The following is a 24,728-nucleotide window of genomic DNA, read 5'->3' as shown; positions in this document are numbered from 1 at the left end:
GGGGGGGTGTAGGCATCTTTTGAGTGTTGTTGTGTGCTGTTGTTTCTTAACAGCGTGAAATACTTCATAACGGGATTCCTTTCTGTCGGTTTTAGGCGTACAAGCAGACTGTATGTCGCCCGGCTACTTGTTGGCTTAAATATAAGTAAAAGAAAGCCCTTTGTGCTTTCGGCGATCTCCGCCTTAGTGCTGGTCGCCGGGTTTGTGAGGGGTGGCTGAAAACCTGCCTCCTTCCTCCCAAAATACCTGCCACCGGCTTCCAGAGATAAGGTCCTCACTGGGACAGGCTTTGCAATAAGGACTCCGATTGTAGTCACCAAAGAGTTACGGAGCCTTCAGTGGATTTTTAGAGCTACCGAGTGGATTTCCTCTTTTTCCCCTCTGTAAGGCTTGTATGGAATATCCATCTATCTTTCTTATTAGTAACGTGCAGGTATGTTGTCAGTTTGGGAGTTTTCGTCTTTCAGCAGAGCGGAGAGTAGTGAATAATTCGGTTTTGATGTTAGAAACATTTTTACAACCGATAACTGGAAATAAACAGTAGGGTTGTTTTTTTTTTTCAAATAGGCGCCCTTGCCCCATATAGGTAGAAATAAGAAACGAAAATAATTCCCCGTGTAGCACAGTGACTTCATAACACTGAATTTGTCTAATATTAATCTGAATTCTGTTTGTCTGTGTTAAATAGCATGGTTGCTGGGAGAGGGCAGTAACTCGTACTGGATCAGCAGGTATTAAGATGGTGTTAGGTTCAGTTTTTCTGTTGCGGAGTAATTCTGTACCTAGAAGGTGACAATAACTTCTGTACATACAGGGGAAAAGGATTGCCCATGGGGTAAGAATTAAGGGAGGGGGCTTTAGTTAATACAAGGGGCAGAGCATCTTGTCCTGGCCAAAAATCCTTAAGTGGCATGTCATGCTCACAGAAGGCACACAGAGTTACACACAGAGGTAGAGAGAAGGGAGGACTGAGAGTCAAGTGCCTGTTTCCAGTCCCATGAAATTTTCATGTTGTGGCAGGTTTTGTTATTGCAAAAGGCATCTTCTAGTACGTGATGAAGTGACTTGTGTTAAAAATAAATGTGCTTAGAACTTGTGCTTCTTTGTGCACAGTGTCTAAAGTTGTTTGTCTGCCTCTTCGGTGATTGTTGTCCTGTCTCTCAGCTGCTTTTTTTCTTCTTCTTTACTTGGCTTTCATTCTTTACTGAAATTACACAGGTTTAGTTTGGAAAAAATAGTGTGCCCACCCCAAAAGCAAAAAAAAAAAAGTCCCACAATCAGTAAAAAATGTAAAGCCGTGTAGAAAATTCAGCTAACAGCATGATTCTGTCTGGAAGGAGTGGCTTCTTTGCAACACGCTTCTGGGTGCCAGTGAGAGGTGGGTGCTGTGGGTTGTTCCTTTAAGACGTTTGCCTCTCCTGTGTTTGCAGGCTGGTGTGTGAAAATCCCTTTTGTTAGCAGTCCTGTAGTTAGGTTCAGTTTTCTGAAGGAGGAGTTTAGAAAGAGAGAAATGAAGATCCCTTAAAGGAAACTGCCTCACAAGTAATAGTTTGAACTTCTGATAAGGTCATGTCTTCAGAAGTAACTAGAATAGAAAACCCCTGCGGAGCTCCACGTACAGCTAAAGCACACAGGCATCTCTCAGGATTGTTTCATCTCTTGCTGCTTGATTCAATATCTAATTTTCTTAAACACACCAGGTGCAAAAAAAAAAAAGAAAAAAAAAGGGAGTTGAAATTCCTGGTGGGTATTTTGAAGTGATTTGCATCCTATTACCTTTAGCTGTCTTCTCTGCAGGCTGTTCGGTGTTTATTGTGACCTGATGGCCTTTGGAAGTGTGGTTTATTCCTGGAGCTATTACTTACTGGCTTTGTCTATATTGGGCAGAGGCAATGCTTGACATGATTTTTTAATTTTTTTTTATTAAGTAACCTCCTGAAACATAGTGCAACACTTCATCATGTTAGGGTGGCATTTGTGTTGTAAACTTTCTTGTGGGTGAATGCACTGTGTGTTAGCTTTCAGCCAGGAAGGAAAAGAAAATGTTGTCTTCTCGGCATTCCAAAACAAGAAAAACACTGAAGGAGAACACCTGCTATAGGTTTTTTGTTCAGTGTCTGAAACTTGGCTTTCTGTGATGTTGTGGACTCCAGGTAAGATGAGTGGCTGATATTGTTGGACAATAAGGAAACACACCACTTTTAATGAAGCTTCTTACTCCACTGCCAGTCTTGGGAAGAACAGAAACTTTAAAAGACAACAGGGGACAAATTTTCAGCTTAGATTCTCTTCCTGCATGCAAGACTGCAGAAGGTGCTAGTGGTAAGATTTGGTCTATGTTAGTTTCTATTACTGTGCTAAAAGCAAGAATTTCTAGTTAGAATTATTTTTTTTTATAGTTGTTGCCTGCATTTATTTAGAAAACCTTGATTAGGTTGGTGGTTTTTTTGTTTTGTTTTGTTTTTTTTGTTTGTTTGTTTGTTTTTTTTTTTTAATTGAGGGATAGTGGGTGGCTCAGTTCTATAGTACTGGAAAGGGCATGAATATACCAAACATCTCAAAGATGGGTGGTGTGCTTAAGCTTCAGCAGCATCGCAGATAACAACAAGCCCTGTGTTGAGGGCTTGATAAAGACAGGTGAGACAGATGAAGACTCTTCATCTACAGAGATGTAATCAAATTCTGCTGAAACCCCAGCCCTATAGCAGCAGGGAGGGCACGCTGCCTTGGGTGGGAGCGGTACTGGGGGAGCCAGGAGAGGCTGCCTTGCCCAGGAGCAGGTGGATGGTGTTAGGAGGCAGCTAATTTTGGTCCCTGTGGGATCCCAACCACAGCAGGACAGCCAGGAGCTGATGTCTCCCAAGCCCCATAGGTTTTTTGTCTTTACTTTCAGTTGGTGCCCCCAGGATGTGCCTGCAAGCTGGCTGTAGCAGCCAGTCTGTAAGTGGTGTGAGGAGCTGCACGCTGAGAAACTTCTTCCTGTTCTGCAGCTTTTTGTACATTTCCTGGCCCTTTCCTTCTGCTTCATCATTTTGCCAGTTACATGTGGGTGATCAAAATGTTGGTGGTAATGGCTGGAGTGAAGCTCTAAATTTATTTTGTATTTAATTGGTTATGAATGCAAAATGAATCGTAAGGGTCCTTGATTAGTTCCCATTATAAGCTAGATCATTTATTTTCAAGAATAAAATTTTCTGTTTTGCTAACAGAAAGTCACTTGATAGACTCTCAGTGCTCTGAGAGTCTACCACTTGGTATTCACAGATACTCACTTGGTATAATTATCATCAGTCTTAAAGTATGTGCTTTACTGCTTGTTTCATTTGACTGTCTTTAACTGTCAGCTTTGTTAGCTCTGGTTCTTATTAGCTCTTTGTAGAATAGCTTTCTTTATCCAGATTTCTACTCCCTCTCGAGTTACTGTCTTATTCTTCGCCTTCTCTTTGTAAAAGTGGAAAATAAAGTTCCTTCTTTACATTCTTTAATTATTCCAACCTTTTTAAAATGGTTTCCAGTTTTCTAAAATGCTTCTAAGTGTTCGAATGGCAGTGCTGGGGGTAATACTTAAGGTGCAGTCCTGTGAAATCCAGAGACACGATGGTCTTTATATTTTCTTTTTGCTTGTTAAATAGTCTTGTGATGACACTAGAAATGGGGCTGTTGTGTTGAACAGGGACCTCAGGGTTTCCTTCAGGAGGATGCTCTCAGGTGCTGTCGGTTCTTCACAACTTGTGGGTCTGCTGAGCAAGAACACAGTGGCTGGTGCACAGACAGCTGTCTGTCAGCCCCCTTTCCTCTTTGTAATTAACAGTCGCCTTGGTATTTGTCACCTGCACAGTTTTTCAGTCCTGATCGTTATTTTTCTTCTTTTTTCTTCCAAGTCATTGGCTAAACTGCAAAAATAGATAGTTCCCCTGAGGCTAGAAACCACAATGGTCATGGGTTTTGACTTAGCTGTTAATTGAATTAATTTTTGTCTGCCTGGCTCAGTTCTTGTTTCGTTGGGCTTTCCGAATGAAAGTGTGATATTTCACCAAGCCGGAGGCCTTGAAGGAGCGTAGGAGCTCAGTGCTTTTAACTTTAACAAACTTCTGTATTTTACTGTTGCACTCGTTAATGTGGAGGGGCCTTCATGCTCTATAGCTCAGTGGCACAAACTTGAGCAACAGGTATTGAACACCTTGACAATGTTTATATCGTTTCTTGTCAAAAAATACCTTACATTTTCCTATATTTAGTTCTGTGCAATTTTTGTATAATAGCAATTATGATTAGTAGCTCTTTAGCAAAGAAATTTTTTCATGTCTGTTACTTCCAAGAAGTACCTGGTGTGTCCCTGCCGTCCTTTTCCCACATCTGCCTTTGCTTTTAGAGCAGCTTAAATTTTACCTGGAGTGTTGTCCTTGGCCTGCTAGTTTGAACAATCACGAAGTGTTATAAAAACTAAAATGCAAAACCGCAGCAATTTGCCTGTATATGGGAGTCTGTAACATCTCTCTAGTTGTCACTAATTGGAAGAACCAAACATGCTTTTTCCTACGTTAGTGTGGTCTGGGACAAAATGTGTTGGCTGTTTCCATATTTTGGGCTATTTCCCTGTTTTGCAAGGAGGTGAAGGGGTCCGTCAGCTGGCAGAGAAAGCAGCCTTCCAGTTGATCCTTACTCAAATGACCCAACCTCAGCTCCGGTAGCAGGATCCTGGGTTTTCTGAAGCTGCCTTTCTAGCTGTTTCTTTAACTTCCTATAGCTACCACATCCTCTGTTGGGAGAAGAAAAATGTGAAGAAGGATAGCAGTGACACCCAAAGGGCTAGTTTGCAGCTTAAGCTGGAAAAGGGTGACAAGAATGGTCACGGACACAGCACAGCTTCTGCCCAAGAAACAGCAAAGCAGGAAGGCACTTTTCAGCCTGGAGATGAGATGACTGAGAAAACTGCTTTAACGGGTGGCAGGGAAAGGGTGAGGAGAGGCCAATTCTTCCCTTATTTTCCAGTACAGGAATGCCAGGGTTTATCCAGGAGTGATGGTGGCAGGCTCAAAACAAATGAAAGGAGGTAGTACTATGCACAAAACGTAAATAAGGTGAAATGAAGATGCGCAAGTACTTGCCAGAAAATGTTGTGTTTAGTAAAGGGAGAACCCAGTTTTAAGGGGTAACTAGCCCGAAGTATTGTTGCGTGCTTGTCTTAGTTATCCTGCTTGTCCCAGAGGTTTTACTTCAGTCACAGATGATGGGATGCTGGGCTGGGTGGACCATATCTATCCCATTGCAGCCATCCCTTTGTTCACTTTTGATCCTCTTTTTTTGGATGTTACATATGCAGGGGAAAAAAAAAACCTATCTGATATTCTGTTTGTGGCTTGATGGAAAGGACCTGAATGACCAGAGCAGACCATTGCTATACGTGAGGGCTCGGCTTCTTCTGTTGAAAACATGTGGACATAAGGAATGATAAGAGCTGGTGTTGCGAAGCAAGTTGTGATGAGTCTTTTTGCTTTTGATTTTTAAAGATCCCAAACTTGTTTCCAAGTAGGGCTGTGGGGGATGTGTGGGGACAGTCTTACAGGATGAGCATTTAGAAAATGAATCCCATGAATTCAAGTGGAGCAGACCCTCTGAAGCCTCCTGGAGCTTACTCAAACAGGGAGTCTTTCTCTACATACTGTGCTTGACAGCTGGCACTGTAGAGGTGGAAAAAGAAGCAGCTGAAGTGCTACAATCCCAGTGTACTTAGTGATTATTTAGCAAAAGGGAAAGCACAACAGTCAAGGGTGACTTAAAGTATGCTTAAGGCCCCTCTTGTGTTGCTTGAGAAAGAAAGATATTCAGAGGCTGCAGACAATTAACTTTGCTTCTTGTTCTTCAAATCCTAATTTGTGGATCAGGTGGATGTGGCGGCTGCCCCCCGTGGCCAAAATGGTTAACAATTTTTTCAGTATTTTTTTGGGGAAAAAAAGGTTCAGTAAATCCCTAGGCCTTGAGAAGCTCTGCATTCTCCAAGGTCTTATTGCCACCATGGCCATCTGTGTTTAAAACTGGCTACTTTAGTTTAGCTGATTATTACTGTAATGGAATGTTAATCACATTTGCTTTACCTACTTGGGCTTGGACTGGGAAATAAGAATTGCAGTTATCAATAGAGCACAGAGCATGATAAAACTCATTCTTAACACTTCCAGATGGAACATAACAGATTACTGCAATTTGACGATGAGTATGTGAATGCAGACATGGATCTAGGAGATGAAGACAGGCTTCTGAAAATCTATGTATTTAATGATATCATTGCCTAATTACCAAAGAATTGTCTTGGAAAGTGTGCTGAGTAATTTAGGGTCTTAGAGTTGTTGTTAAATATGAGATAACGGTGAAGGAAAAGGCTGTGCTGTACATCTGCTTATAATTATAAACTACCTACCGTAGTATTTTGATTGTCCACAAGAAGTCAGAGCAAACAGCCTGTTTGCTGTGTAAGCTTTTACGTAGTGGAGCCTCTAGACACTTCCTTCAAGGGTTTGGGTTTCTGGTGGTTTTCTGTGTCTGTGTGTTTGTATTGATGGTTGGCTGGTATTGAGCTTTTATGCCTTTTCTGTGACTGAGATCAAAACTGCATGTCAGATGCATGGATAGTCACTGTGATTATCCACTACTGAGTGGTCTTGCGAAACACAAAACAAGAAATCCTGGATGCTAGAAGGAAATCTTATCTCTGTCAGTTGCAGTATTTGTGCAGCTGTTCCCACAGATGTTTCTTTTTTCTGCCTTTTTTTTTTTTTTTTAATTTCTCCTAAGGAACAAGTAAACTAAGGGAGAAATGTTAAAGGGCCTCCCTGGAAAAAGAGAAAACTTGCAACGCCTTTTAGTTTGGAGATAGTGATGTACCTTGTTTTAAAAGGACAGTGAATTCTTACTTTATGTTTGCAAGTACAAAGCCTGCATAGGCTCTGTATTCAGTAGAGCTAAATGGATAAATACGGCTAAAATGTGAGTTTTGTGAATAGGCTTTAAGAGTCAGAATCTGACTGTAGTAATTGGGGATCTTAATAGCATTACTGGAACTCAAATTGGTTTGATCTCAGTAATTTCAGGGTAAAATTTGCTGAGTTTAGAATTGAATAGGAAAAATCCTGGTCAAAAAGCTTGTTCTGTCGGAGTTCTGCAGCATCGCTAAAAATAAAGTTTCATCATGAAAGCATAGTAGCATCCCCTTCATCCTCCCCCCAGTCAGTAACTGGTTTCAAGATTGGGGTCTAATTTTGTTCATATGTCTTGCAAAATATCATTCAGCATCCATTGTAAGGCAGGTTCATTCACTGTTTTAAAAAGCAAATACAATTCTATTATATGGCAGTGGGAAGTCTCGAAGGTTCCATTTGAAATAGAGTTCAAGTAAAAATTCTTCAAAAGTCAATAAATTAATTAGCATGTAAAACATTGTTAACATTCAATGCATGATGCTGACCCCCCTTCCCCTCCTAGGAGAGGTCATGGTTTAGGCCGAATTGGCCAATTACGAGTGACAGATGCTCTCCCCTCACCTCTCGCTCCAAGGAGAGGAGGAGGAAGTTTAAAGAGATTTATGAGTTTAGAAGGAACTAAAATACTTTCATAAACTACTTTAATGAAATATTAATAATAAAATAAAGAGAAAATAATGAAATAGATACGATATATACAAAACCATGTCAGGCTCCCGGGATGACGTCCCCGGCAGGCACTGGGGAGGTCCCAGACTGGACTCAGTGATGGATGGGAACTGGGTTCCAGCTCTGAAATCAGGAACGCTCGGATTGGTATCAAAGGCAGACGAACAGACAGGGTCCTCCTCAGACGTTGGCCATTGAAGAAAGACTTGATCCCTCAGCTTTTACACTGAGCACGGGGCAGATGGGATGGAACACCCTGTTGGTCAGGTTTGGGTCACCTCTCCTGTCCCCTCCTCCCCACAGGTGGGACCCCTCTATGCTTTTCCGTTTCTGACCCTCCAACAGGGCAAATAATGAAATTAGCTGACCTTGGTTGTTATAGCAATAAGTATAAGCAAGGGCCTCTCTGCACACCCTTCCTTGGCATGAACTATAAACACTGGTCTGATCACTCTGAGAACGAGCAGTTTTCTCCACAATATGCCATTAATTTCAGGGAGTTAGAACAGGCTGAAATGTAAAAGTACTGAACAGAAAGTTTGTGCTATTTTACCTCAAACCAGGACAGGAGAGTACAGGGCTCAAACTGGAGTCAGTTAACTTCATCCTCCAGAAATGTGTAATAAATTATATTTAAAAAACCATACATTTGTATAAATAGGGATCTATATCTTGATTCCGACAGGCTTTTTTAGGTTGGGTTTTTCTCTTGGGGGACACAACGAAGTAAGTGGCTGAAGGCTGTAAGAAGGCACTTTGTAAGTAGTGTTTTTGTGTAATGAAAACTTACAAAAAACCAATCTATATCTGTTCGTAAGCAAAAGGGACCTGGTACTTTTTGGGTTGTTTAGTTTTCCATGTAACCTGGTAAGTGTGTGATGTCTGCTGCCTGGGCATAACCAACCGTACTTCAGGCCTCTTTTTTAAGAGAAAATCAGACTGGGTTTTGTGTATTCTAGTTAAAATGAGAGAGCAGCCATAATCTCTGCACAGAAATATATCAGGTGGGTCAACATCAGGGAGGGAACAGAACCGTTTTGGGTGATAATGCAGGGGTACATGGGTGTAGGCTGTCCGTGAGTGTGCTGGCTTGAAAAAGGAAATTCTAACAGAGTGAGGAGTTCCTGGGTAGCGTTGGGAACGTGGGCTGTGAGGTGAGGGGAAATATTAAAATGGCTCTTTTGGTGGTGCTTTTTCCATATCTGAAAGTAACTGTGTTGCTGGCTCCCATGGGGCTTCAGAAGCTGGGCTTAATGAATCGGGAGATCTTTTCCTCTCCTGCCTGTTTGTCCTGCATGGACAGTTGTAAAAGAGTAGTCTAGTCCCGATCCGTAAGAATGTTTTACGTGTATTGTAAGATGTGCCAGGGCAAAGATACAATTGAACAGCAAATCAACATGCTCAGAGGAGTACTCTTATTATTTTCACTGTGCTGATTCTGTCCTGTAGTGAGCCGACTATCAGTGCATCTGGTAACTTTGCTGATTTTGAAGAATTTACTAGGTTTTGGCATTGATGTTCCAAAGAATTCTGGTCACTTGCCATGATGATTTGACCCCTGATTTGGTCAGCTCTTACTGGTAGGCTCCACCACAGTTAGAAATGGTTGTGGACTCTGCCCTTTGCAGTGGTCTGTGGGTCTTTGTGTGGGAGCAGCCACGTTAGTCCCTTCCAATGCTGCTTCCTGCCAGGGAGAAGGGGGAGAGGGAAGCTTCTGGGAAGGAGCAGGGGGCAGCTGCGGTGATGACTCCATAAATTTGGGAGCTTGGCACAGTTTCTTATTGTGCAGCTCTTAACGCATCTCGCGGGTTGGCTGTTGAGTCCTCTTCTGTTTAATGTACGCTCAATTTCCATGTATGTGCTCCTGCTGAGGAGGCCAGGGCTGACGAGCCCTGCAGTGCTCTGGGCTGACACCAGGTAAGGACTAAAGCAGCGGTTGGGTGTGCACCACACGGCACACTCAGTGCCAAGGCTATTTATCACCTAAGGAGATTAGGCCGTCGTGCAGCGCGGGCTCGTGCAGCTCCTGGGACCTGGAAGAGTGCGTAACAGGCGTTCGGCATCGAGGTCATCATCTGCCAGCATTAGAGAGAATATCCTAAATGCTGAGACTCCCCTCAGACATTTGCACGTTATTTGATGGTGCCACTCCTGGGAGGAACAGGAAGGCTGCGAAACGTGAGTTTTATAATGTCTTACTTTCATGAGGACTACTAGAAAATGGTGTCTTAGCCAGAAGGACATACTAGTTATTGATATAAATGACTACGCACTAAGTATTTTGCATCTTACGTAAGTATCTAGTAACTAATGTACGTGGTGGAAATACTCAGTAAAGGAAATAATTTCTAGTCTGTGCTGTTATACTAAATGCTGAATGAATCCAGGTCAATGAAGCAATAAAGAAAAGGTTACGCTACTGCAGTGGCAGAGGAAAAACTGGAAAAATGGGATCAAAGCAGTGCTAGTGAGATTTCAGAGGGACATGCCTTTGTGATATTTCAGTTTCTTTTCCAGGGATGTGACAAACAGGCAGTTATCACCGAGGTGTTGCCGTGGACAGGTAGTATGGCATAGAATAGATCTGATTTCACTCGCAGACTGATTATCGTGATAGTGCTACTGGACTGATAAATTGTAGACAGAACGATTGGGATGTGTTGACAGATGTGGAAATGTGGCACGAGGAGCTAATTATTTCTCAAATGATTAGTCAGCATTTTTTTTTGCCTTTTTTTTGGCCTTAGAGTTCATTAAAAGCGTTCACCTACCATTTAGCTCTCCCTTATAAGTTATTATTACCTTGGGACAAGAAGGATCCTTAGGTTTCTGCTTTGAAAATACCGAGCTGCTTCTGCCTCCTTTGGCAAGGGCAGGTCAGTGGTGCTGGGCTGTGCACCAAGCCTCCAGCCTCCTTGGAGGGGAAGGGAAGTATTTGTAGTTCATAACAGATGTTTGGTAGGACGCTAAGAATGTTTTGTGGCTGTGCTCAGAATGCACAGCTGGGCTGCAAACCCGGGGTGTCCCATGAGCTGAGGCTTCTGAGGAAAAGTTAGCTTGGGTGACTTTGCTCGCCGTTGCAGCACTGTGACATTTATAGCTGCAGTGTCTTAGTCAGGCTGGTGGGATTGTCTGTGTGTGGACAACCAAAACTGAGCGTCTGCGGGCCTGTGATATCACTCGGTTATGAAGACACTTTAAGTTAGGTCATACTTATTTTCTAATGCTGTAAAACATCCAACAAATCTCCACACAACGTGGTTTTTGGGGGGAAAGAGAGTACGGTAGCTGTGATTTCATTTTTTCACTCAATGGTTTAATTTTTTGAGCTGCAGGAACATCTCTCTTCTTTTTGTACTTTCTTCTTGGGGAAAAAGTTTAGTGTTTTCTTCTGAATCTTGGCGGTACCACGTGATGGACTGCTGTGTGTGTGACAAGTCAACGGGCTGTTTGGTTTCCTCTGTCACACAGAAAGCTCTGATGTGGGTACAGTGTCACGTACCTTACGGATTCATAGCCTAACTGCTCCTTGCATCCCTAGCTGGGGGTCAGACAGCCCTTGTGAGATACAGTTTGCGTGCAGCTTATTCAAAGTAGTCTTGAAGTACTCAAAAAAGTTGGTGATAACTTCCTGTTAAATCCATGCATGTCACTGAGCTTTCTGAAGTCCTGTTCTTTAACATATGTGGTGCACACCTCCTCTACGTCTTCATGCATTGAAAGACGCTGTTTGTTTTCCATTTTCAGTTCTCTAATTTAAGTCTGGGATGGAAAGGCATATAAGATAAAAAAGAAACCTATTTTACTCAAAGAATTGCTCCTGTCTGCCCATTTTTACTGTTATGGAATGCTCACATAAAAGAAAAGGTGGTCTGTTTGCCAAATCTTCCGCTGAAGGAATATTTAGTAATATCACTAAGGTAAGGTGGGTAATCTGGGATTTCCGGAAAGAGCTGATCTTCTGCCCATGTCTTCTATCTATGTGGAATTTCTGCTATTTAGAAATTGTGACTAGCAGTGCCTAACACTGAAAGTCTTGTATTCACCCACCCCAGTGCTTTTGAGAAAAAGTAAATAAGTAAGATAGAGTACTTTTCTTTTACATCCCAAGATGAGATTTATTCTCGCCTTTGATCCACCCTTTCATGATTCCATGCAGTAAAGAGGTAATGTTCCTCTGGAGAGTAACCAAAAGTATTAGGGAATTGCCTAGAAGCATGGAAACCAAATAGCAAGCATGTCTAAAATCTCTCTGTACAGGGGGATTGCTGCCCAGTTCCAGCCAGTATGTGTTGAATATTGGCTGTGGTACGGCAGGACAGCTGAATGCAGGCAGGCTGATGGATGCTGACATGGAAAAGACTAAGTGTGGAACTGGTGGTAGCAGGGTCCTTTCTAGATTAGTGTGAAGTTAATGTCTGTGCTTAAAGAATAGGATGAAAACTTGAGCTCAGAAACAAGCTGTGTGCACTCTGGACATCTGGAAGAAGTAGATTTGTGTGTGTGTTTTCAGAAGCACGCAGGAGCACAGCTTTTAGCATCTGCTATAGGTGACTAGCAAGGAAAGGGTTGAAGTCTTATCGCAAAAACAAAAAGAGGATTTATTGGCAATGTTAAGAAATAAATCACAGAGCCCCATTGACCTGTTAAACAAGCTTCTCGGATTGTGCATGTTTAAAAGCAAAAGGACTTGAATGGTTCTTCTAGTTTATAAACTTGGATGCCTAAACAGATTGCTTGGATACTGATACGAGCAAATAGTTTGTTCTGAGAGTCATTGAAACTGGAACAAAAAGAAACTGTGTTTTTTGGCTACTCTGTCATTTGGAGTATTTTTGAGGCTAATAAGGTAGGGAAAAGGAAAGTAGTCTGGAAATCATGACACGATCCTGTAATTTCTCCCCCTTTAACCAACCTATTAAAACTTTACAGAGCTCTTTAAGGGAGTGTTTTAAAGCTACAACTTGTCATATTTGTGGTGGTGGTGGTGAAACACCTCCGCAGAAAGACTGGGTGTTTTAGCTGAAAGCTTATGTGAAAATACATTAGTTTTGACTAAGTTGTAATCAGAAGGTCACTGAATCAGAAGGTCACTGAATCAGAAGGTCACTGAATCAGAAGGTCACTGAATTCGAAGATGCTGTTGGTGAGACAGAGGGACTCATTTGCTGTCCTGGGACAAAAGAGCACAAGGGTAAAATTGCTGTTTCCTTTGGAGTGACCAGAATATATTTGGTTTGTGTTTTTTTTTTAATATTACAGGATTTTTACTGCCCCTGCTTAATATATATATATATATGCGATGTCATATACTATAATAAAATCGTCAGTTCCATTGTTTTAAATTATGTTTGAAATGAAAACCAAATAATGCTTTACTATTAAGTAGCATCTCTCATTAAGGCCTTGGTGCTTCATTGTAACGTTAGAATGGCTGATTGTTTTGGCCGTGAATTTTGTGAAACAGTAAAGGAAGGTGCAGAGGTTGAAAAAACTTCTAAGGGTAGGTGTTCTAGAGATGGGACAATAATATTAAGGTCTCCTAAGTTGGGAAATAGAAAAGAAAGCCTTGGTCTTAACACTTGTACACTCAGGAGGGGATTGAATTGACTTGATAAACTGGTGTTGTTTGGGCAAGGAGTTCATGGAGAAGGAGGCAGTGAATTTTCTTGCATGTTTTGTTTCTTTTTAGATGTATCAGAGCAACTTTATTGTTGAGATCCTGAAAGCATGGTCCTACATACATTGCTGCCAGCTTTTGCCAGTGCTATTTAGGCTTGCATTTGCCCTTGTGAGTGAATAACTTTTTTGTTTGACTTGGCAACATTTCAATAAATAGCTAATAAATGAAATTCAGATGTATGTGATTGTTTCTTGATGCCATGTCACTTTATTTTTTAGCATTACCTATTTCCTTATGGCCTGTCTAAAAGTGCTTAATTTTCTAGTTGTAGTGTCTTTTTAATGATTTATTTTTTGTCACCCATTGGTCTGTTGTATGCTATGCTAGCTTACTTTGAGAAAATCTTGTAGAATTACCATGATTTTCAGGGGTATACATGAATGTGGCAGCCTGCAAAATGATGTGTAGAGTGAGGATCTACAAAATTCTCTGCTGAAAAAGGATTCTGGAATCTGGAAAGCGTATTGCAGGAAAAATAAGACACTTCAGGCTGCCTCCTTGAGAAGTGCTGTTGCATTGTTTTAAACATTGTTATTATACAGATGAAAAGTTTAAGTGGAACTATGTTATTGGCAGAGCTGGTGAAAAAGAATCTTCATGGTAGAAAATCAATAATTACCATGGCACTCTCAGCATTTGCACCACTCCACAGTACCCGGCTGGCACTTATTCATTGTATTTGCTTCTTGTTAAAAGTCACGCTTTATGTCATTTAGTAGCACAAATGTGTGCCTCCATGCAGCTGTTAAACTTCCTTAGACATTTGGGAAAGGAAATATTAAATGTGAACACTTTGCAAGTGTTCCCTGCAAGAAAATAAATTTTCTCCATCAGTTAGGAAACAGGCACCATATCGTGTTATTGATCACAACCAAGGAAAATACTCAGTTTTGTCTTGCTGTAAAATTCAGGAAAACCTTTGACTAGTTCAGGGTGGCATTCTGCAGAAATGCTGCATTATTTTGAGCATCTGCGGTGGAGGAGATTTAACAAAAAATTAAATTAAGTGCTTACATCTGATCTTAAGTGTTTTAATGCCTTGAGAATTGTCTTAAATGTAATGGTGAACTTGAAACTGCTGCTTTTTTTGAGCAACCATGGAAATGAGTCTTCTGTCGTCCCCCCCCTCAGTTAGCCATCCATAATTTCATGTTCTCACTTAGGATCTGTGTTGTGACGTTTTAAAAGCCACATATATAGGCTTAAGCATCAGGAAATGATAAACTATGTTATGAATGATTCAGTCATTTCTCAATAATTAATTGAGAGCAAAGGTCTTCAGAATAACTTAGACTGTTTCTTCAAAGTTATCCTCATTTTGCTGTGGGTTTTTTTGCAGCTAAAATGGAGAAGCTGTCCACCAGAAAAGTTTTAGTTATCAAAGTACAATGAAATCTTGTAAGCTTGTGTGACGGCTGAATACAAACATGCTACAGTAAGAGCAAATTTTTATCATTCTTCTTGACAGCCAGATTTTGACTGGACCCTTTATGGGTGCGTAGGTCTGGCAAATAAAAAAAAAAAAAAAGAAAGGTCCTCTGGAGAAAACAGAAGACAAGCTTCCAAATTTTTTTGTGTTTGTAACCTACCTGAGAGCTGGTTGTAATAATATTCCATTCCTGTGTGCATTCATGCAAGTAATGTACATGGCACGTGTTTAGCACAGGGAAGGACTCTGAGAATTTAATGGGCTAGTAGATACTGTGTTAGTAAAAGACACTGTAAAAACTGGATGATTATTTCACATACAGTGGAAATAATTAGCAGTGAGGGATACTAAGCTGTGTTTTCCTGAACTGCTGTATTTTCATAAATTCAGAGCCTCATTTAACATTTTGAGCTTGGTATGAAATAATTAAAACCTCAAAACATGGGAAATCTGAAACAATTGGCAGTAGCACAGCGGAGAAATTTCTTGGCTAAACAGTAAAATAAGCATGTCTTCAGAATAGGCATTTTGTGTTTATGTATTAGGACCTTGTGAACAGCTTTGGCTTTATGGAGTCATCGTCAATCAGGATGGTGATCATCTTTTTTTTTTAGTACAAATGTGGATGAAAGTGTAGAGCATGGAAAAACTGAACTTATGCCACATGCTATACATGCATTTCCATTTCTGGCTTTGAAGAAATGGTTTGATATGGGAGTAGTCCTCGCTGAACACCTGAAGGCTTTTGCTGGGCAGTGGAAAGGTGGTGCTTGTTTTTGTTCTCTTTTTTTTTTTTTAAGTTGCTGCCAGTGATATTGCTGATGTACTTCCCAAGCTACTGATTTGGTTGCCTTAGACGGCTGATGTTTATCATCTTCCCCTTTAAGTTGTTGTTTTTCTCCTTGGTGTTTGCATCTTTCAGACATTTGTGGAATGTTTGGTGTGCTTTTCTTGGCTGTCATGGTGTCAGTCCAACCAAATGCTCATCTTCATTCCTCTGCCCTGAATGTATTCCAAGTTATCTTTGTTGTTTCCAGTGGAGAAGAATCAGACTCGGTAAACAAGCTGGCGATATGTTCATATGATGTATTATTTTCCGTAGAGAATTGGAAGGCAAGTTTGCAAATAATTTGTTATGTATTACCGCTGTTATGAAATTGTAACGAAGAAAGAGATCTATGTGTACTCTGAATTCCTTTCAGACTACTTTTTTCAAAGTTAGCAAGTTACGTTTTTCAAATGTGAATCTTGCAAGAAATAGCCCAGAGTTGCAGTGTCTTCTCTGTCTGTTCTTTGTCCATCAAATGTCATTCTTGTAGTTCTCATGAGGATCAAATTGTCTTATAAATCTTAAAGGCAAGTTTCTGTACAACAGCAACCACTTCAAAGCTTAGGATAAGAAGGAAAAATCCAGAATCGCTTTGACAAAGTTGTGAGTTTTGTAAATTGTCCCATCACTTCCAAATTACCACTATCAAAGCCTTTTTCTCAGGGATGGAATGAGAGCTTGCTAAGGTTTTGCTTTGCAGATTCAAGCTTTAAATACTTCCTCGGGAAAAGGTTTGTCACAGGGCTGCTTGAGTGGGAGGTTCTTATGAAAACCTGGACCATGAGGTGAATTATGCCAGGGTGCTCCCCAAGTCCAGGATGTGGGATATCTTTTGGGGTTCCCCAGATTCCTCAGCAGTCTCTCAGGAAGCGTCACGCTGCTGTGAGAGCTGCTGGTGTCCTTCCTTAAATCAAACATGAAGTAAAATTCCCCAGTGAACTGTAATAAAGATGGTAAAACAACTTTGTTCTGGAAGAATGTGTTGAAATCTGTTCCTCTTAGAACTGGTTTTGATTTTTTCATTCCATTGTGTGCTGTGCTGCTTCTCATGGACTTTTTGGGTTTGCCAGTAGAAATTTGCCCCTTTTTCTGGTTTTGTTTGTTTGTTTGGTATGGTGTTGTGTTTGTTTTGTTGCTTTTTTTTAATTTCTAAGTTGCAATTCAAATAATTTGGGATTAGAATTTAGCACATCTAATGCATATTTGCCAGAGAGGAGAACTGGTAGTCATACTTAAAATATTTTGCTTTCACAATATCCAGATGTGTCGAGACTTCCTTTACCTGTCAACTTTGGTAACAACACCTCCGTTTTCTTCTTTTCTTTTCACTTTGTGTTCCTCACAATTGAGTAATTGAAAGGATAAACTGTGACTTAGTCCTCCATGTAAGTGTGATGTGAGGACGTGATCAGGTTCTCCTTGGCATCTGTTCTGAATTGAAGTTGTGTTCTGTCTGCACAGAAGAGCTATTGTTAAGTGTGTGTGTCACCTTTTCAAACTGTTGGATTCCTGTTTCTAGGGGTTGTGCAACACTCCAGTTGGGTATTGTGTTGAACAGAGCTGGTCAACAACTTCCCAAAACACTTCCCCACCAGAAAGCACTCATTCATTAATTGTAGTCATTAGGGGGAACTTACCACTTCTATGATTTTTTAAATTGAAATGCTGCATTGCTTGATTTTGAGAGCATATTGTAAACTAGAGTCTAACATAACAAATAATGTGTATTGACTTGTAAGATATTAGGATATTTCTGAAATGATGAGTTTCAATGAAAAGTAGGACTAAGATTCAAGCTTGAGATGAGAAGACATTTAAAAAGGTGGGGGGGAGTTTCTTGAGAATGTGAAGTCCAAGGTTCAGTACTGTCTGGTAGGAATGTGATCATAATTGCACTTTTAACAATCTTAAAATGATGCTATTCATCTTCTCAGGAGATGTTATACATGCTGAGCTTGCATATGGATTTAGCAGTAAATCCCATGCAAAGATTTGTTACTGGTATCAACTTAAAGTGGTCCCCATGATAAATATCGTCTTCTTTATTTATATTGTTATTCATTTAAAATTCTGTATAAATCTTGCCTCTGTAATACTGTGAAAGAGCCACCATCTGACAACTCTCTTTTTTTTTTTTTGTCCTGTATCTCATCTCAATGTCTTCTAGATGCAAAGAGCTGGTTGTGACGTTTTCTTCAGAGTTTGGATAGTCTCTTGTAATTTCCGTGAGACGGCACGATGGCTGTAGGCCCTGGATGTATTGCATCACTAGGTTCAGTTGTCCCCCTGACAAAAATAGATGGACATGGGCTCATCCTTGCTTTATGATGGCTTTGGGATTGAAAAGATTACAATCAGGCCCTACAGTTACCACTCAGGTTGTGGTTTCCGTTCCTTTTCTGTCCTCATACTTTGGTTTTATCTTTCAGAATTAGCAGTCTGGGGCAAATATCACTGGGAGAGTCTGATGCTTCTCTTGAATGCCTTTTTCAGACTCCTACTACAAAATAGTTGGTAAATGCTTCGGGGTTGCAAAACTAAGCAAAAGGGAGAGGTTATGTCTGTATTGCTTTGTGTGATCTCCTCCTTCTGTGTGTTATTTTTTCAGTGAAAACGCCTTCACAAAAATGCTCTGATGTGGAACTACCTCTGTTGCACCATTTTCTGCAAAGATTCCTGTACCCATGACTGTCGTAGATGTTGTCAGTCTTGTCACAGGACCAGCAAATCCAAGTGTCCTCTTGTCCGACCTTCCTTCGGTTTCCCCGAAGCTGCTGAAGGCCCAGCACAGCCACACAGCTGTGCCGGTGTTGTGCTTGGATCATCTACATGGGTGTTTGGGGAGGAAAAGCTGTGTGTCTGAGCTGCATAAAAGTACTTGTAGCTAAATCATTGCCTCGTAAATTCCTGGGAACGTATTTGGCTTGTCCTGAAATATTTACAGAGGGAACGTCCATTTGCCAGTTTGGAGAAGAAGAAAATCAATTGATGTACATTTACAAAAGTACTCTTTAAGGAGAGGGCTGGGGGAAAGGAGATGGTTTAAAATCAATATATACACTCCCCCACATTCAATTTTTTGGATCCAGAAGATGAACCCAGGCCTCTTTCCCACTCATATTAGTTATTCAAAATCAAAAGCTTTGTGGGTTGTTCAACAAGCTTTAAAGAACAATGTGAATTGTTGCAAGTGAAATTTTTCAATTACTTGCTTAATGAGCAACAGTAAACGTCATGTGAGTTGTTTTTTTTTTTTTTTTAAAGTAAAGCTGCTTACTGGATCATGTCCCATTTTGCCAAAAGAAAACCTTGGTTGGTGTCATCTTTAGGGGTAACTTTGGTGCAATCCGTAGTGATCTTATGATAGTGATGAAAATTAAGTAGAAGCTTCTCTGGGTGATTTAGCTCTACATAGCTTACACTTAGCTTTAAAACTGACTGCATTCTCCAGCCAGTCACAGTAATTAGTAATTTTGAAAAAATAAGGGCTGCATACGATTTTGGATGCCCAGACGCTGAGAAGAATCTCATCTCCTCAGTTTTGGTAAAAGATTAGGCACTTAAAGATCAAAGATTAGCCATTTCAAGATCAAAGAGGTGGTATGTCTCAAGACTTTGTGTCTCTTTAAGATTTTGCCAGGAATTCCAGTATTTTCCTGTTTTGCCAACCAGTGAAGCAGCTTGCGCGGTTGTGAGCTGGGTTAGCTACAAATACCTGTTTGTAATTCATCATCTGAGCTGTGAATTCGGTAGAGGGCCAAACCTGAGAAAGTGAAATGATTGACCTTGTTTTGACTCATACCAGTTCCTTATGAAATTAATTTATCTAAAATATATGAATGAAACAAGTTATAGGGCAGCTGAGATATATTTCCTGCATAAATAATAACAGTGATCTGGTCTCCCCAGTTCAAAAAAGACAGGGAACTACGGGAGAGTCCAGCGGAGGCTACAAAAATGCTCAGTGGACTGGAACATCTCTTGTGAGGAAAGACTGAGAGGCCTGAGACTGAGAAGGGATCTTCCCGATGCTTATAAATATCTAAAGGGTGGGTGTCAAGAGGGTGGGCCCAGACACTGTTCGGTGGTGCCCAGTGACAGGAGAAGGGGTAACAGGTACAAACAGGAACACAGGAAATTCCATGAGGAAAAACTTCTTTCCTTGTGAGGGTGGCAGCGCACTGGAACCGGCTGCCCAGGCAGGTGGTGGAGTCTCCTTCTCTGGAGATAAAACCCACCTGGACATGATCCTGTGCAACCCGCTCTGGGTGGACCTGCTTTGGCAGGGGGTTGGACTAGCTGATCTCCAGAGGTCCCTTCCAACCCCATGTGATTGTGTGACTGGGTACTGGACTGATTAATGAACAGACTTACTTGCTGAATGCATCCTAATCTGCCCAACCTGAAGGTGTTACTTGATAGACATGCCATTTTAAAGTACAGTTTCTGACACCATCTGACACTAACATCATCTCTGGTCTTATTGTTCCTTTTTTATTTTATCCATTACAAAGTATGTGGGGCTGAGCATTGCTTTCTAATGCACTTGTAAGTTGTAGTTTGCATCTGCTTTGTAGACCAAGGAATGGTATAAAGTTCATGTGTCTGTTTAAAAATTGCAGAAACAGAGATGTAAAGCAGTAGCTTTTTGACCATAAATGAAAATTTCACCTGTAGCACAACTCATGTGGTTTTCTTTTTCTGAGGCCAGTCAATACTGGTTGTAATTGCCGCCTTCATAGCAGATTTATTTTGGAAGATGTCCTTAATAGAGATGGCTGCAAGAACCCGCATTCCCTGCAGAAGAAAAATCTCAAAAAAACCCAAAAATCCAGCAGAAGTGGTGAGTTTTGTTGAAGGTGAATTTGCTGAATTTATCTGTCTTGTGATTGGAGTTCCATGAAAAGGAGGAAAAGTTAACGATGCACATATTAAGTTCCCAATAGTACTAGAACAGAAGAATTTGGAAATAAATGCATGCAACTTCTTCAGTAGCTATACAGAATGTGTATCAATGGGAACAGTGTATCTGTATGGCCAGATCAGTAATACTAGCCACATTAAGTGTTTTACTAATGTGAATAGTTCCAGTGAAGTGTATATATATGTCTGATAAGAAATATTTGACACTACTTGAACTCCAAAGTGCATGTATGCTTGGAAATGCAGTGGTAATGGTTGAACTTTCAGGCTATTCACAACATTTTTGTGGCTCTTAAGCCGGAAACAGCTGCTCTTTTGGAGAATTTTCAAACGTATTTTGTGTAGAGACTAAAACAACAGCTTGTGGCATGGGTAGACAACCTTCTGAATAATCAGCAAGTACTAGAGAAAGGTGTCACATGAAAAATTTACTGCTCCCAAGTGTCAAAACTACTTTCTGCAGAGCTGACAGATCAAACTAATTCCTATCGAACTATGTACCAAAGGATGGAGCATTGGAAGGAGAATTCGTTCACCATTAAATAACTTCTAATAGAATCATAGAATCATTGAGGTTGGAAAAGACCCTTGGGATCATCGAGTCCAACCACCACCCCCACTCTACAAAGTTCTCCCCTACACCATGTCCCCCAACACCACATCCAAACGACTCTTAAAAACACATCCAGGGATGGTGACTCAACCATCTCCCTGGGCAGCCTGTTCCGATTCCCGACCACTCTTGCTGTGAAAAACTCTTCCTTAATATTCAGTTTAAACCTACCCTGTTGCAGCTTGAATCCATTCCCTCCTGTTCTATCGCTAATTGCTTGTGAGAAGAGACCAGCACCAACCTCTCTACAAGGGCCTTTCAAGTAGCTCTAGAGAGTGATGAGGTCCCCTCTCAGCCTCCTCTTCCTCAAACTAAATAGTCCCAGCTCCTTCAATCGCTCTTCAGAAGATTTATTCTCCAGGCCCTTCACCAGCTTCGTTGCCCTCCTCTGCACCCGCTCCAGCACCTCCATGTCTCTCTTGTATTGAGGTGCCCAAAACTGGACACAACACTCGAGGTGTGGCCTCACCAGTGCCGAGTACAGGGGCACAATCACCTCCCTACTTCTGCTGGCCACACTATTTCTAATCCAAGCCAGGATGCTGTTGGCTTTCTTGCCCCCCTGGGCACACGCCGGCTCATATTCAGCCTCTTGTCAATGAGAACCCCCAGGTCTCTTTCCTCCAGGCAGCTCCAGACACACTTCCCCAAGCCTGTAGTGCTGCATGGGGTTGGTGTGGCCCAAATGCAAGACCTGGCATGTCTAGAAATATTTTCAGAATGGGGGAAAAACCTGGATTTAAACTGGGATTTAAGCATGTGGTGTTAATATTTTGGATTTGATGTTATGTTAATATTCAAGGACAAACCAAATATTGAGGAAGCTAAACATACACCCTGGTTAAACCTGTGTTTGCCACCTGCAATACCAATTGAAAGAACAAAGCCACCTACACATGGCGGAGCAAATGGCTTCTTTTCACAGCGATAACCAGCCATGATATTAGCAATGGACATAGAGAAATGTTCTTTCTATGCTGTGTCTATTCAAATAATAAAATGAGCGAGGTTTATGTACCGGTGGCTGAGACCAAGGGCTGCAAGTGCTTGTGCTTTCAATTTCTCTCTCAGTTAAATGCCTTGTGGGCTTTGTTCTGTCTTGGGCATGTTGGGAAAGTGATGGATTTAGTCCTTTGGTCTTGGGTTTCCTGCGGCTGCCAGTACTGAGAGGTGTACATTCTTTCCTCTTTTGTCTAATTTCCTCCCTTTGAAGTGGAGATCAGACTTCCATTGAAAGCAGAGGTTGTCCAGATACATGACACATGAACATCTGACTTTATTTGAGGGTACATAAAAGACTTTTATTACTTTCTTTTAACATTTCTGTCTCATAATATCCTCCTAAATAACACTATGAAATGAAATCATAGTCGTTACCGCCTAGATTCCCTGTGTGTTGTAGAAAGCTTAATGCTTTATGTACAGGATCTTTCAAGGCCTAGCTGAGATTTCAGCTGCATTGTCTTCCATATGTTTGGAAAAAAGCCTTCATCATCTGCATCTAATTTAGCAGAGAGCTGGTTTGCCGGAAACATATTTTTGTTCCTGATGAAGTATAACTGCAAGTATTTTGTGAGTGAAAGCATCAAGTTGGAGTTGTTCCTCTATTTGCGTAAAATGAAGAGGATTTCCAAGTTCCAGCTGCTTTTATCTATTTCTGGGTTATGGTCTGTATCTCTTTGGTGTAGCCTGGGCCGAGAGGGCTGCAAGGAGCAAATGCTGTAGCCATCAGGTCAGCCACAGTGGGATTTAGCTCTTGCTTTTTACTCTTAACAGTTCTGAAGCGGCACCAGCAGTCTGATGTCCTTTAGAAGACAAAGGACTTAGGAATAATTGAAAACAAAAAAGTGAAGAATTATAAAAGCTTTTCCAGAACTAATGTAAAAAGAGAACTCGGGTCACAAGACAATAATCAGGGCATCTGTTCTGCACACTCCTTAAGTACAAAGTCCTTTGTGTTTTCTAGAAAACCCAGTTGTTGCTGCAATGCCATCCATTATTTGCAATGGCTAATCTGTTTTTCGTAAGGTTGAAATACTGTCTCGAGAACCATTGTGTCTATTGGAAGATATGTTGAAAAACTGTACTCCATCTGCAGCTGTTCTAATTAAACTTGGTTCCTAAATTTAGGTAAGCGATGAATCAAACTGATCTAAAACAGACAACTTTGAGCAATGATTACTTCCTATGGGGTTGATATCTAGAAATTTTACTTTCCAACTTGGAAAAAAAGAGTTAACTTTTAAATCATCAAGAGTAGATGAAAAAGTAGGAGTGTAGTTAGGGTTGCAGATGCAAACAAAAGGGAGATCAAGCATGAAGTTACTAGAGGAATACATCCGTTGCCTTATTGGCGTTTCTGCAGTGTTTGTTCTGAAGGTTGGTTGTAAGTATAATTCCTTGGGAAACATTGTACATAACTGACAGTTTCAAAATAATGAAAGTTGCAGTTGTAGCTTTTGCCCCTGTCTATTGCCCTGGCTTGTATATGGAATAAACTGTGGTGCTGACTACTCTATTTCTCTTTGTACTCAGCTCACGTAATTCACACTTTCCAGAATGCACCTTGTTGTGCAAAAATAAATCCTCCAACAATCTGTACTTAGGGAAGTAAGGAGCTGCTTGTGAGGGACTGATTTAAACTTCTGTTGGTTTCTTGCACTGATAAAACATTTTGCTTTTGAAATGGAAGAGGATGTTGGTATGGGTTATAGATAACCTGAAGGTTACAAATGAGGGAAAAATGGTGTCCTTTCCTTCTTTCTAAAAAAAAATATTTTTGAAATTACTATTTTGACATCTGCTGTAGATGACAGGGGGAATAAATAATTAGGAATTTAATTTTATCCTCTTTTTTCTTAACCTGTAGCCCCCCAAAAGAAGGGAGAGATAAGAATACTTACATATGCATTACTCAGGGCTGCTGAAACTCCTGGAAGACCAAAACTGCAGGAACATGAGGACGAATTGGTCCTCGAACAAAGCATGAAACTGGATATGGTCACTACCATGTACAGGTTGCATGAAATGAAAGAAGGAAAATAAACAGTTCAGCTAATAATAAGAGATTAATAAAATGGGTAAAATAGCACTTGGGAATCCTGACATATCTCTTCATGAGGACAACAGTGTGTAGAAGATACACTAGATAAATTTAAGTGCAAGTAGCTACATTGCATTACATTTCTGTTACTGTTCTGCTTCTTTTTGTCTATTCAAGTCCTGGACTGGAGTATGAATTAGGTCAGCGCAATTCTGTTTTCTATCCTTTAAAAACATGAATCCTTGTTTGTGCCATTTGATTTGTGATCAAGTTTCCTGGATTTTTATTGTTACGGGCCTCCCAGCTTTCGGTGAGTTTATTAGGCTGGGAAGGCCCTGTTCGTTCTGATGTGGCAGCGATGGTCTCTACATGGGGAGGCCTTTCTGTTGTATTTCCTTCTTTATCATTCTGTGTTGTTTGCTTGTTAACATTGGCAGGCTGATTGTATGTATCACAGAGCTGGAGTAGTTTCTCATCTCATGATGGCAATATTTAAAGGACTGGTGTCAGCGAAGGGCTGAAGCTTGAAGAGCCAGAAGGAGAGTCACTGGGAGAGGAACAT

The 24,728-nt window shown here is 40.9% G+C and overlaps 1 protein-coding gene across 1 annotated transcript in view; it reads left to right on the top strand.

The window, feature by feature from the left end:
• ARHGAP24 (Rho GTPase activating protein 24) overlaps positions 1 to 24,728 on the top strand; it is a 241,261-nt gene that overhangs the window by 428 nt on the left and 216,105 nt on the right. The gene's annotated exons all lie outside the window — the stretch shown is intronic.

The sequence above is a fragment of the Calidris pugnax genome, unplaced genomic scaffold (genome assembly GCF_001431845.1).
Source record: "Calidris pugnax isolate Ruff unplaced genomic scaffold, ASM143184v1 scaffold42, whole genome shotgun sequence".
NCBI lineage: Eukaryota > Metazoa > Chordata > Aves > Charadriiformes > Scolopacidae > Calidris > Calidris pugnax.
This window is presented reverse-complemented; position numbering and strand designations above follow the sequence as displayed.